A 15045-nucleotide genomic window follows, 5' to 3' on the forward strand; every position below is an offset into this window, starting at 1 on the left:
TGGCCAAAGCCATGGGTAACAGCAGATAAAGATGTTCCCTTTCTCCTCCAGACACGTCCTCTACACCTCTGAGGATATCTGCTTTGGTTTGGAGCAGAGCCGTGCGAGACTCTCACAGAGCTGGAGGAAACCTCTCCATCCCAACCACTTCTCCTGGACAGCTTTGTGGGAAGAGACCGCAGTGAAATGTCCATGGCTGGAGCCCTGACTATGTCAAGCTTTGTGAATCTGCTAGTGTATTAGCTTCCTCCATTAACGGCTCTTGATTTATAACATGAATGCTGAAACTACTCCGCTCCACTGTTTGCCTGAACACATCAGATCCTGAAACCCTAAGATCTCTTAAGCAGACACCATATGAGGGACTTCATCATTTAGCCGGCTGCTAAGATCTCTTTTTTAATACTCCATCAATGTTAAAAATCCTTAAATTGGTCATAAATGAAACTTAGGCCTAGAAACAAGAAAAGGGGTGTAAAGTCATGTTGGTTGCCCACAAGCAGCACAGGACAACTACAAACAAGAGTTAGGCTCAAATTTCTCACAAATTTACAAAATAAATAATATGGGAAGATGTCCTCCCATTTTGTCCTCATCAGAAATAATTCAGTTTATAATGGTTGCAAGTGAGACACTTTTAGAGGGAAGCACAGTATTTGGGTGAATGTCTCTCATACCCCTGAAATCTGTCTTGCTGATCTATAAACTGTTGCCGTGACTCAGCCGCAAATTCCTGCTATGGTTTAATGTAGCTCTCTTTTTCCTCATGTTACATGTGCCTGATCCATCCCTTTTCCACCCATAAAATTCAGCTAAATACATGCAATATCACAGAAACACTGTTGCTGCCATACAAGAAAGCACTTTCCAGAGCTGAGGTTTGTGCTCTTGTTCTCCTTTTCTCTGACATACTTACAGAAAAGTCTAATATCTAAAATAAGGGTCCCACTGCGGACACTGTGATGACAATGATCCAGCCAGCGCACTTAATGCTTACAGCAGGGTGTAATGCATTACCTGGGTTTCGTTGAAAGAAATTTGGGGTTTTTTTTCTGATTCTTGGATCTTTTACAACAGCTTTACAGCCCACCACCAGGCTCCTTTGATGTGAACTGTCACTGATCAGCACTGATAATACAGCAAAAGAGGGACTTGATGGGCTTCTTCACATCTCAATTATCCATATGCTGATGAGGACAGTTCCAGATCAATTGTGTTGCTGTGCATGAAACCATCTAAAATACAATATTTTGCTATATAGATTTTTTTTGGTAGGCTAGAGCATTATATCTTGTTCTATATAAACTCAAAATGAGGGGATAAATGTAGACCAAAAGAAACTTAGACCCTTGGGGCACCTACAGATTAGACAGCAGCTGAGTTATGGCTTTGAGAACTTTGGTTATGTTGAAATTTGTGTCTTTAAGGTTTTGTTTTTAGGTTTTTGGTTAAAGTTTCGAGAGATTGAAATTCCCAGTTCATTTTATTTCTCTAGAAGTTGTTCATGGATCATTAATATGTGCAGTTTATTAAGCAGGCAATAATAGCATTACAACAGGAAAAGAAGGAAAAAAAATCAGTGCAATAATTTAATGAAGTGGCTAAGCCTGCACAATGGGGCCAGGACTTCTGGGTTTCATTGACTCCACATTTGACCTTGAGACAGTTGTGTCTATTTGTTCATTTGCCTTCAAAATTTAACCTGCATTACAGGTGTGCTGCAAACTTGAAGCCCTGCCTAGGAAGTCCACAAAGAGCATCTGATGAGTGGTACTCCCTGCACATCACACATAGAGTTTGTAGCATTGCCTACAGGGAAATCTTGCCACCACAGACAGTAGAGTATAAAATGCTACTCATCCCACCCTAAAATGGGTGCATAAAGGACTGAACTCACACACATCTCTCCATTGACTGTAAGTTGAGTTCAGTGTGGCTCACTCAGTAGAGGTCAGGGTTTCTTCCCTCCCTGGAAGAGCTTGCAGAGAACCCAGGCTAGGTGATAGCCCACCAGGACACCCTCACGCTGTGATATGCACCCCACTCTCTCCCACGTGGTCCCTGCACCCAGCAGGCTCAGGTGAGGCAGCTCTGCAGCAGAGGTGGGGTAAGCAGGTAGCCAGAAAGCTAAGCTCGAGCTTTGATTTTCTCTCTTGCAAGGCTTCATTAGCACACAGCAACGCCTGTTAAACCCAACGAGCTGTTCCTTCATTTCCATTTCTTTTAGTAAACTTGTATCATCGCCATTGATCATTCTATTAATATGGGGCCGTAGCTGACCAGCACTTGATCAACCACCTGATCAGGCATCATGCTCCATCACCTACTTAATTGCATCCCTGAAACAAATGGTACTCAGCCCTGCAATGCTCTGCTTAAAAGTAATACAGTTGTTCTGGAAAGCTGTTAATGGTGCTGTGCCACATTTTGAAACAACACAGCTGTTAAAAACTCGTTCGGGAGGAAGATGCTGATGTTAGGTATTGAAAGGATAAGTGATGTAAATCCTCTGTGTTTGCTGTTCTAATTGTTTAATGCACGAAAACTGGCCAACACTTGTCGATTATGTCTTTGTTTTAAAGACAGAGCCAGTAATGCGAGGGAAGATGTGGGAAGACGGGGCCGACTGCCACTGGCATGGGCTGGCACGGGCCCGACGGGGGTCACCTTAGTTTGGGCAGTTTTCACATCAGCAGCAAACCTGGCTCTACAATTATACCTCTTCCAAGGAGATAATCGCATGTTTCATAGCAGGCCCTGACTCTCCAGAGCAGTCTTTGGTGTTGATTCCTAAATAAAAGTGCACCTCGGAAGAGTTTGACTCAGGAGGCTGCAAGCACAATTCGGATGACCTGCTTAGCTGATTCACGTGTGCAGTGACAGCAAAAATACGAGGTGCCTTGCTGTGCTAGGATGATCCAGACTGCCTAAATGGGGGACCTCCCTGTGCCTTCAACAGGAGGAGATGTACCTCTGAAGGGTGAAGCCAGAAAGCTGGGGGGAGCCGGCAGGAGTCACGAGCTGGTAGGAGCCCCTAGGCAGAGACGTGTACCTGAATTCCTGCCTCTCCTGGAGCTTGGATCACCCACCGGACATCTTCAGCCACTTTGCACTCTCTTGTATCATCAAAGTAGAGCTCCTGCTCTCCAAAACACCCCCAGTGAGTGAGCCACCACCCAGCCTGTGCAGGATGGGTATATTTTGGCACTGGGTGCCCTGGGGGGTTGACAGATGGGAGACTGAGTTTCTAAGCAGCAAGAACAGGCTCCAACCTACTGCTCCTCTATTCCAGCCCTCCCACGGGCTGTGGGTATGCCAAGAGATAGACTTTTTCCGTGTCCAGCTCTGGAGTTGGAGCTGGGATGGCCAAGATGCACCACACCTAGGTCAGAGATATGGAAAGCTAGACCATCACCCTGTAGTGCTGGCCACACAGAGGAGGACAGACCTGCTCTCTGGTCTCTCCTCTCAGGACCATTCCTGAGTTTTTCAGTCAATGACTGTCTCCTGTAAAGGGAATAAGCCATGCTGGAAGCAGGGATCAACACCCAGGAAGGCCATGAGAGAAGACTCAGCCGCACCCCGGGGTCACCTGGACCAGGGGATCACTCATCGCTTCATAGTTAGGATGGCTTTCCCTGAAGCCTAACTTTGATTTTATTTGATGGCAAAATACGGCAATTTCTTCCTGTTCTTCCCCCACAGACATTCTCCACCCTCACAGATTAGAAATTCATAGCGCACACAATAGGACCATGATTGCTATTTTCCACATTCTGCTCATCATTTTCTTTAGTCACACCTCTGTGATGTTTAATAAGTCCTTATTGAATTTGACAGCAGTCGTATGCCAGAAGCACAGACATAGCATTAGTCATATTTCCTCTACTCTGGAGTAATGCAATAATGGCTAGGTAATTAAAGCCTGCCCCTTACTAACATGTTGGGCTTCGTGCTTTTTCTTTTGTATATTCAACATCCAGTCATTTTTCCCTGCAGATCAGCACTGTCTGAAGTGGACAAAACCTTGTGAACTGCACGGTGAAGGCAGCGCCGGAACACCAAGGAATAAGGGAAGAACAAGCGAAATGAGAGCAAAGGAGGAAAAAGTACATGAAAGACAGTAAGGTAGAGGGAAAAGTGGGAGGGGGACCACCTGAAAGCCACAAGCACCTTGGGCCATTGCCCAGTGCCTTGTCTGAGACCTGTGCAAAGTCACCCCAAAAGTGAAATGGCAACACACACCCCCATGGGGCGAGGAAACATGTAGCAGGACACACAGAACATATGTAGTAGGCCACACGTCAGGTAACGTGGAATAACAGTGCTTTAGAAAAGATGTTAATCTGTAAATCTTTTCTTTTGAGTTTTGAGTTTTCATCCTGTCCTCTGAAGTGAAGTGGCTATAAGGCAAGAGAGTTACGATTGCTAGTAGACCCATGATACCTGCACCCTTTGTTGTGAGTCCTCCTCATGAATTTCCTTTCTCATTATGTTCTTCCTCATCCTCTTTGACTTTCTTCTGAAAACCAAGGGCAGGATTTTCATATGTCAATGCTTAAAATTAGGTTGTAAGCACATTTTAAAATACATATCAGGTCAATAGCAAACCCACTTCAGTCTCCATTATCACGAAGACCGATGACAAACCAATGCAGTCCACATAAGGTGGCTTCTAATTATTTTGCGTCTGAGGTAGGAGCGTGAGGACCTGATCTCCCAGAGTGCCTCCTGAAAGTCAGATTGGGGTATTTATCTCAGTGTACCAGGTGGCTTTTAAGACTCCTCTTGGGAGTCTTCAGATTTTGGCTTTTACTGAGCTGGGGATCACTGAGTGGAAGATGCAGCACCATCCTCAGGCCATGTGCAGCAACAGCATGGACACTCCTACAGCAAGTGCACCTCTTCCCTGCTAGCCCAACAACATCTAACCCCAACACAGAATAGGTTTTCTCTGTACAAGGTTTCTGACCTTCATGATGCAGCTAATGCTATGGAAAGGCCACAGATGAGCAGGAGTAATTGCCAAATTATTCACAAAAACCAGGCTGTTTAGGCAACCCTGAGACATATGACACAACAGAAGGCAATGATGTTTTGTCAACGAGACATCATTTTGACATTAGACGTTTGATGATGAAAGCTCTGGGGACTCAAACATCAAGACAACATCCCGAGCTGGGGCTCCACGTGCCGATACTGCTCTGTTCCTTCACTCCTGTTTTGTAGTGCCTGCTAAAGCCAGCACTAACAAGGGCCAAATCTAGGATGGTGCCAGCAGCTGAAAACCAGCTTGGGAGAGATGTAGCACCATTGGCCAGGGATGGAGACAAAAACCATGAAGAAGGTAAGGTAGGCCAAGGAGCCAGCACAACTGACCATGAGTGCAGATCTACTTTACCCTGTAAAAAGTGGTTAAACGTGCAAATGCCCAAAGAACAGCACCAGCCTGGAGTACTGTAATTGTAAAAACAAGAGCAGTTTCTCAGACCTCCCTTTCACAGAATACTGAACTTCCACCCCAAATAATGTTCTGAAGGTCAACAACCCCTTCATATACCTAAAGTTAGGTATCTCCTTCTGCATCCTGATGCCTCAGGGCTTTTTGCATCCCAAATATAGCTGAAGATATCTAATATTAGGGCTCTAATTTTGAAAGTCTTGGCCGCCAAGCCCAATATATTAGTGCTTATATTGTTAAATGTATACCCTAAATTATATAGGTGGTGCACCGTGACTGAGCCAATGTTTTCATTCTCTACCTTTTCAACTCTAAAGAGGCAAATTGCCTTTTTATGAAGAGCCCCCTTTGAAGTAACTGAGACTACTTGTGTGAATAAGGGTTTGTAGGATCATAGCTGAAAACTCTTAAGTCATTTGGGTAGGAACCTCGTCTTCTCATGTATACACAAGATGCAGGAAGCAAACACTTAAATCTTGTTAAATTATACGTCATAGTCAAGACCTCTGCTCTGCTGTGTTGTCTCATTTGGAGCTATACTGTGCACCATTAAAAAGAGTGGGTCTACTTGATAGCTGGTAGAACTGAAAATTTCATCCTGTTTGCAGATATATTGTCAAATCAGAATCAGAGGGACTTCATATTTAGGATGAAATCCTCGAGCAGGACTGTTCTTTCACGACCTTCAAGGCATGTTTAGATATGTCTGTAGTAGTAAATTAAATAGCGTGAGGCCTGGTTATTACAAACAATACAGAGCGGCTTGCAGTAATGTGTCTCTTCCCCCTCCAGAACTGGCTGCTTTTATCCAGATTTCTCAAGGAGAAATGTCCTGGGCCCATGTCATCACCCTACCCATGTCCCGGCATCGTCCAGAAGAGTGCTAGATGGCATGGGCCAAGCCTGTGATAGAAACTGTGCCAAACGTTGCACAGCCTGGATGCTGCCAGCCCCATACCCAAGCCCTATCCTTGGACCGTGCATTTTCCTAGCATGCTTTCTGCTGCCTTGGGGTCCCCAGAAGCAGGTTGTCCAGCCCCCTGCCCAGTTCAGGCAGCCCCACCGCCTGGGCTCAACCCCTTCCAGCAAAGGGATGCTCAGCACCCTCAGAGCAGGGCACAGAGCTGCTGTATTACCATAGAGTATTTATTTCACCTGCAGCACGTGCCCTTTGGCATCTCTTGCCCTATCTCCACCAAAAAGCGGCGGACCTTTGCTGCCAGCCGCCTGGAGGTGGTCTCAGGAGGGACTGAGCAACCGCTGCTGCGGGGTCCCAGCGGGCTGGCGTTGGCAAGCCCTGCAAGGGCAAGAGCAGCTCCTTTTGGGAACTGAGCACGCTGAAACCACCTCTCTCCCGTGCCCCAGCTTAAAAACAAGATCACAATTCCTTTTATAAGCCCACTCCTTCTTTCAAGTTCCCAGGGATCCCTGAAAGGTTGTGAAAGCTGCAATAACAGTCTTTAGTAATAGTAAAGTGTTTCTTTTCAAGTATTTGTGTTATGTGTTGGACGTTGCTTACTAAAACATTCACCTGGAGGGAATGAAAACACCCCCTCAGACACACACACATACATCCCGCGGATAAAAGCTCCTTCTAATTGCAGCGGGAAATGTGACATTTCAAACTGGATGGATGAAGGCACTAATCACCCCCGGTGAGGAACAATCCTGCGGGGACCCGGAGAGGGAATGGGCAACCGAGCTGCTCCTTTCCAGCTCAGTGCCAATACGCTGTGAAACATATTTTCTTAATTTAATAAACAGCCCTTCCCTCCCCCATGCTACCCACTTCTCACAGAGCAAATACGAAGCGGAGAGAGCTTGTGTCGCAGCAAAGGTGGGAAGTTGGTATCGGCTGTGACAAAGATTCTCCATTTGTTTGCACCACGTGCAAATTTTCTTCTACTTCCAGAGTTGTTAAAGAGTCAGGTGGTTCATTGCCATTGATAGACTTCTAGTGAGCTTTTGGGTTTTTTTTTTTCTCAAAAGGAAGGAAATCAGTTTTACATTTATTTGAACGCAAACATACACCTGAAATATAGCGTTCATAAAGCTGCTTTACTGCCAGTTGTTGTCCGCTCCCCCAGGCTGTCACAGTCCCTCCAGGAAAACATATACAATTATGGTAAATTCAGACCTTCAGCTCAGTGTATGACCACCTGTAAGCAATGCCATACCACTTGTTGACATTGTGACATTACCCAGCTCTAATTAAAAAAATCCCATCTCCCTTTTCCCCACCGCCAACCTCTCCTTCTCAGGCACACACTTGCTGCAGCATTTACATGAATTATTTTTTAAATTATTATTATTATTATTCCTTATCCTACCTTCTTACAGAGACACGGCCCCCTGCCATGGGGTGGGAGCTGCTTAGAGAGAGGCTCAGTCCAGATGTGCCCACTGCTGGGTGCCCAATGCCTGGAGACCCAGTCCAGCACCCGGTGTGCAGGATGGGCACCGATTAGGTGGGCACAAGGTCCACGAAAGGCCACCAGGAAGGGCTGTTTGCTGTGTGCTTAAATCTCACTCCTCCCTGAGGCTTGAACAGGCTGAAATTGGGAGAGTATTGCCACCACTGGGGTCACAACCAAAGACACCTTCCTGCAGGCAGATGCTTAAGATGTTTTAGAAACTCTGTCAGGGTGGTGCACCTCCTGACCCTTCTCTGGGCAACCCAAGAAATGGGAGATTCATCTTGGACTCATCTTGGAAGATGCACCCTTCCCTGCCAAGCCCTCGACACAGGACAGAAGGGAGCGGGCAGCTCTCCCCATGCAGAAGAGCATCAGTAGTGTTTTGGATGAGCGAGCTAGCGCAGGATCAGGCATTAGGGACAAATGGGTCTCCAACTTGGGGTCTCCAATCCACATGAGCATTGGGATGCTCATGTGAAAAACAGGAGACCCTGTCCCATGGATTGAGGAAAAATTGTGCATTTCCTTCAGTGACCGTTCAGCGTGAAGTGGTTTTAACATCCGGGACTAGAAAACACTGCATGGCTGGCACCGGCGGGCACGGAGCTCTGGGGCTTTCCTTGCCCCAGAGGCATCAGTGGTCATGGGGGTGGAGGGGAGGGTGGCAGGAGGGATGCACGCTCTCCTCTCGCCACCCACCTCCCCAAGAGGTGTTGTGACAGGCACAGACAAGGCACATTGGGAAGGGGACATCCCACACGGGAGCACAGAGGTGGGTACTGGAGTATTTGGCCACAGCCGATGCTTCTCACCTTACCCATGGCACCGGCAAACCTTGCCAGGGACCGGACTCGGTGGGAAAAGGGATCTGGGTGTTAAGTGGGCAGTATCACCGTGGGAGTGGATGCCAGGCTTTGGGCTCGTGGGAGATGCAGGTCTGCACACCGGGGATGGCTCATGGCAGGGTGTCACAGCTGCTGGGTGCTCCCCTGACCCCTCTCCCTCTTCGCCTTGCTGGCATCTTGCTTTTCTTGAGTTTCTCGTTTCAGTGTCCAGCTGTACTTGAGGTAAAAATTTGTTGTCTTGGGGGAAAAAAAAAAAAAAAGTAATTTACTGTGAAGCACTGGCTGAAAATCATTTTCTGAACCACTGCACAATTTTAATCAGACGACCATACTGTATCCAATCAAGGGAGGATTTGCGAGGCGGGTGGGGGGGTGTTTCGCTGTGGCCTTCCCCAGAGGACAGTAAATCCAAGCTCTGCTCAGGAAGACGAGATGTCTCAGGCTTCGCAGCCTGCCCAAACCTAATTTGCACTAGAATTACATGGCCATTACTAATGTATACAGTGACTCAAATTGATTACTTTGCTATTAGTAAGAGCAACGCGCTCGCTTTGGTGATGGCAGCTTCCGACGGAGGAGGAGTACAAAGGGACGAGAACAAAGAGAAGTCGCTGTTTTGAGAGAGTACGTGGGGATGAGGAGGGCCGTGGGGGTGAGGAAGGTCATGCTCAGCAGAGAGTTCGGCACGCAAAAGAGCATGGGAATGGCTGGACTCAATATTTTATGTGCTTAGCACATCTTGCATTAAAAAAAAATCACCTGGCTTAATCTTTGAGTCCCTGAAGTCTTATCACATGTAATGGGACTGTCTCTGGTTTTAATTCAGGACTCCTAAGGCCATGGGAAATCCCAGACCTCCCTGGGGCTCCCGTTATTGCTTGCAGTCCCGGGGGTGCTGCTCTGTGGGCCCCCAACCACGCTCCTGCACAGTCTCACCCTTCTTCATGGCACTTACAGCCTCCGCAGGGCAGAGACTCGCACCTTGCACCACCGATAAGCTCTGCAAGGAGGACTGCATCCTCCCTCGTTGGCCCAACGACAGCCAAAGCTTCTGAGCAATTTAGAGACAGTAGAAATGCTTTAACAGGAGAGTTCACATCCCACTTCTTCCCACACTCCCATGGCAAATATGTCCCCCCCCAGGAGTGGGAACCTGGAGTTCAAATCCCCAGTGCAAATCGGGTGCAGGGGTATTTGAATATTGGCCTCCAACACGTGTTGGTCTCCAGCACGTGTCTCTGCTTTACATATACACGGCTTTTGCAAGAAGGACCTGGCCTGCCTTGGACACCTAACTGCTGGCAAGGGCTCAGGACAAGCAAGGCCAGAGATGGCGAGGGTGCCGCTCTGCTGCCGATGGGACTTACTCTGACGTTAGGAACATCGATTTCTTTCCTGAAATCTCCTACTCGCTACCCCACAAATCTCATGTAATGAAATCATAACCCTGGAGCCAAAACTCCTCTCCCACACAGCCACACGCCGATCCTAACTCCACGTGAACGTAAATTTTGCATTCCCACTCACGGGAATCTCCCCACACATTAAAACATCTGAAGACTGGAGCTGGGACAAGGGAGGGTGGGGAAATTTCACTGGAAGCTTTCGCTGCTCCTGCACGGCTTCTCCCTGCACAGCTTTTCCCTGTTACACTTGCTTGACGTTACAGGATGCCTGTGACGAAGGTAAAAAGGAAAGGTTAAGACGTCGTCACGCAGGCTAAGACACACTAAGCAATCACTCTACTTGTTCTTTAACCCTGGCAGGTATTTGCAGGGCTCCAAAGTCCCCCCGGGCAGGGGGTGGCAGTGGGGAAAGGCAGCCCTGCCACCGGCACGTCTCTTGCCGTGAAGTCCTGAGCTCTAAGTGAGCACTACTGGATCCTCTGATTAGATTTCCCTCAACTGAAAAGGACAGTCAGTCTGACGTACTAATAATATAACAATACAGTTAGTAATAGTCCAGCAATAGGAAGAGCAGTACAGATGCAGCTAAATCAAGATGCAGCTAAATCAAGTTAGGTGAATCCCAGCACCTTTTTGTGGAGCTCCAGCTGCTCCACATCACAGCTGGAGGTGAGCTCAGTGAGGTGCAACGTTATGTCCCAAATAAATAAGCAGGATAGTGGTTATGTTCTCTCCCCTTCCCTCCTCCACAGGAATGGGAGAGGTGTGGTGTCTCCTTGCAGATGATGAAATTCAGCCTGTGGAGGTGCAGGCAAAGATAAAGACAAGCAAAGGCTGAAGCCTCAGTACCCAGAGCTGGAGGAGACTGAAAAATGAAGTCACATGTGAGGAAAGGAAACAGACTGTGTATTACAGATGCAGTGCTTGCAGCAAGCCTTACATTTCTGACCCATCTCCTTTTGGGACCGGCATACGTTTACACATGCAGAGGCACAGGGTGATAACCCTACCCACCCACCTCGCAGAGCAGTATCACAGGGCTGATGTTCTGCAGAAGGTCCTTCAGCTGCCACTGAAGCAGCTCAGGTTCAACCCAAGGGACCCGGTGATGGCTGAGGGACACGATTTGGCATCCTCCCCTCTAGCACCGCCATCGGTTAGGTCAGCTCTCTCGCCTTGCTTTCACACCCTTTAGTTCTACCTTACCTTGCATCTTGCAACGCTCTGGTAATCAAATCCAAGCTCAAGCCCACTTTCATAGCCAGGCTGTCCAATCCAGCTGTGGTTTCATTTCACACTTTGTGTCCCGTTGAGGCTCCCCAGGGGCTCAGGCATGGCCACCCTGCTTTTGGAGGCACTGCAGCACCAAAGAGCATCGGCTGGGTCACAAAACAGCTGTGGGGGGAGGGACACATATTTTTCGTAAAGCATGGGACTAAAATGAGGTTGGCAGGGAGACGGGCTGGTCTTCCTCCAGATGGACGCATCCACACAGTGATGGGACAGGACTTACGGCTGTTGAGCACTGGCAGCTCGGCGGGTGCTCCCATTCCCTCCCTGGCTCCATCCTCCCTCCGTGCCAAGCTCTGCCCCCAGCAGCTGCTGAGAGCTGCTAGGGAAAGCTTGCACGGGTCTTTATTTGTTGTCTTGGGAAATATTTATTCTTGACTCAAACCAAATTTACTTCTGTGATCTGTTAAATACCTCCGCACTGTTTCTTAAGCAGCGTTGGAAGCACTTCGTTCCAGACCTGTTTTCTGCATCTCTCCCCACCCACCGAATGCGCTGGCGGGGAAGCTGGGATGCCAGCCATCGTACCTCTCAAACCAACATCAAAAGCCTCGCGTTCAGCTCTTGGAAGTGAGTATTTTGGGAATATTATGTTGCCACAGCTGTTAATTTTTCACACGGCAGGTGGGAAACCTGCCCTGTTTGAAGGGCATGACGGAAAAGGCCAGTTGCTCTGTAATATTTTACAATGTGGGTAAGTGGGGGTTGTTTGTAGTCAGCGCTGAGTATCCATCCCGGAGCATCCACACAGACACTTCACATATTTTAAGCAAATACTCAAAGCTCTTGTTTGGTCTTTTCCTCCAAGATATGGCAAAAGCATGCAAGCCATTAATTGCACAGGCAGATGGCTATTAGGAAGTGTGTGAGAACTGGCTACACCACCACTGTGTAGGTGGAGCTGATTAGATGGACCTGAATCAAAAAAAAAAAAGAAAAAGGAACATTTTCTCCATTTCCTTTGCTGCATGGTGAGAAAAGCTTTTCCCGTGTGACTGCAGGAGAAGACAATTCAAAAATAACAGCAAAATTGCTCCTCACTTTCCCACTGAGCCAGGTTACTAGCAAGAGCACTTTGGGTTTTATATATAATTCCTCCACAGCTTCACTGCCGGGCAACAAACACACGGGACCAGGATGGGCGCAGGAGGGTTTAGGGTTTTCTTCACACAGGCTAGCATGGGTTAAACACATAAAGAGACCCAGGCATTACAGTACCAGAGGAACCCACTTCTCTGCAAGTTGCCACCAAAAAACCCCCTCCCTGTTCCTCTGCCGTCCCATCTTTAAGCAGCTCTGGTTTACCCACCTGCCTGGCCCTACCTGGGACGCATCTTTGGAGCTCCTTCACCGTGGAGACCTCACACCAAAACCAGCCAAAGCAAGGCTGCCCTGTTTCAACAGCCCATTCCACCCACTGGCACAGATGATGAGGGTGCCTTCTTCACATCCTCCAGGGCTGACGTGGCTGCTTCCCTGGTGAGCAGCCCCGGGGACAGCACGGCCCTAGCTGGCCACTTTGGTAGGGTTTGTACAAACTGGAAGTTTCTACTAGAAAGATCAGTGGCTTCAAGTCCATGAACTAAATCAAGGCAGGCTGTGAAAGCACGTCTGCTTGGACACCTCGCTAAACCAGGTGGTGTACTGGCAGAAGGACCTCTATTGAATGGTTTTCCATGGCAGAGGTTTAGCTCGCCAAACCAGTTCCAAAAAAAGGCTCATGACTGAAAACCCCCAGGAGAAACCCAACGCCCATGTCCTCCAGCAATCACTGCTGGCCAGATTAATGGCTTCTGCAAATCCTGGTTTTTGTTACCTACTTGCCTCCATTTATTTTACAGGACACCCAAGTGTCTCTGTCAGGGAGATGATTCCAGTGATGGAAAGGACACTCAAAGTTGGGGGTGTTGCAGCACCTCTGAAGGCCTTTGATGAAAGAAATCCTCAAATTTCTGGGTGTGTCGCTTCTCCCCTTCCCCTGCCATATCTAATATGTGTTACTTTTCCAGGACGGGAACTGTTTCTCCCCAGATCAGTGCAGCACTTAGCACACCTAGCCAATGAGACCCATCTTTACTACTACAGGCCAAACTGAAAATTGCAAAACGGTGCTCTAAAGTGAACCAACCACACAAAAATAAAAAGCAGAACTTCACATCCCTCCCACCCCTCCAAGTCGTGTTTACAGATGGAAACAACAGCATTGCAAGACATCAGTACAGGGTTAAATCCTCACCTAGAATGAGATTCATGGAGAAGCTGGAGTCAAAATTGTCTTTGGAGAAGATACACAACTTGGGTGGTCAATCTAAAGGCACTTTCAAACATTGGTGTCAAAACCCTTATCTAGGAAAAATCATTAGCTTCATTCTGCACCGCTGTCAATATAACACTCGAAACAACAATTCATTTTAAATGGGTATCTTAGTATCACAAGCAGAAAGACAGTTATTACGGGCCAGAGACATGTGATTCATATCCCCCATCATTTTTGACCACCGAGGCTGACACTGCGGAAACAGTCTGCCCTCAAAAGGCCAAATATCAAAAGTGCACTGAGCAGAGCCGGTGAGCTGCAGCCCGAAGCAGCACCCAGCCCAAAGCGGGGTGAAGGCAGCTGCGGAGAGCCCTTGAGCACAGAGGCAGCTCTCTCCTTGCATTCCTGTCTGCCTCCTATTTACCATCACTTACACCCTGATTCAAGACTAGCTGTAACAATCAAGAGTAGACAGTCAAGGGAATAGCAGAAAATCACTGTATCAGGCTGTGGACAGCCCAGTTGTCAACTCCCCTCGCGATTCGGTTATTTCGCTTTAAAAACAAACATTAAAACAGTGGAGGAACAAAGGATAGACTTCTCCATTTCCAGGACTCCTGCTGCTTAGCTGCATCGCAGAGGTTCGTATGGTCACTACAGATGCAGGCAGGGAAGCGATTAAGTGTGCAACAGGAATGATAGATGGACACGGACACGAGCACAGTTCTCATGAAGGATCTTGAAGCAACTACTTACGGAGGTGGCTCAAACAAGTAGGTAAAGCCTCACCCCCTTACTATTACTTGTCTTACATCTCCTATTGTAAAGAAAGCACTTTTTTTTTTTTGCTATCTGCTAGACTCCACAGTTACTTCAGATGAGGAAACCAGCAGAAGACGAGCAGGTGAATGTACTGTTTGGCACAGACCGGTGCTGGAAGTGGTTTCACCATTCACTACCTGCTGCCACCCTCCAAGGGGAGCTGAGGAACACCGGCCATGCTCAAACAGAGCTGAAAATTATATAGGGAGTCTAGTCTATGTGGTAAGCCATGAGGCATGAAAATCATGGTAATCGGGGCTTGCAGGAATTCAAGGGGGCACATAAGGTCCGAGGAGGTACCGAGTTAGGGAGCAGCTGGTCTCCATAGCAGGCATCCGCAGGAGAGTCACACTCGGCACTTCTGCTGTCGTCGTAATGGCAAGCTGTCAGCAGAAAGGGAAGATACCTGGAGTTCCTCGCATAGGACTGGTGCTGTCCCAGCACAGGGTTTTTGCTAGACGGATACGCATCTGTAGCCCCGAGACGTGTTGCAGCTGTCCACAGAAGGTGTGTGTGAGTGCTGCAGGAGAGATCTGTAACCTCTCAG

Source organism: Mycteria americana, chromosome 2 (genome assembly GCF_035582795.1).
Source record: "Mycteria americana isolate JAX WOST 10 ecotype Jacksonville Zoo and Gardens chromosome 2, USCA_MyAme_1.0, whole genome shotgun sequence".
In the NCBI taxonomy this organism is placed as follows: Eukaryota; Metazoa; Chordata; class Aves; order Ciconiiformes; family Ciconiidae; genus Mycteria; species Mycteria americana.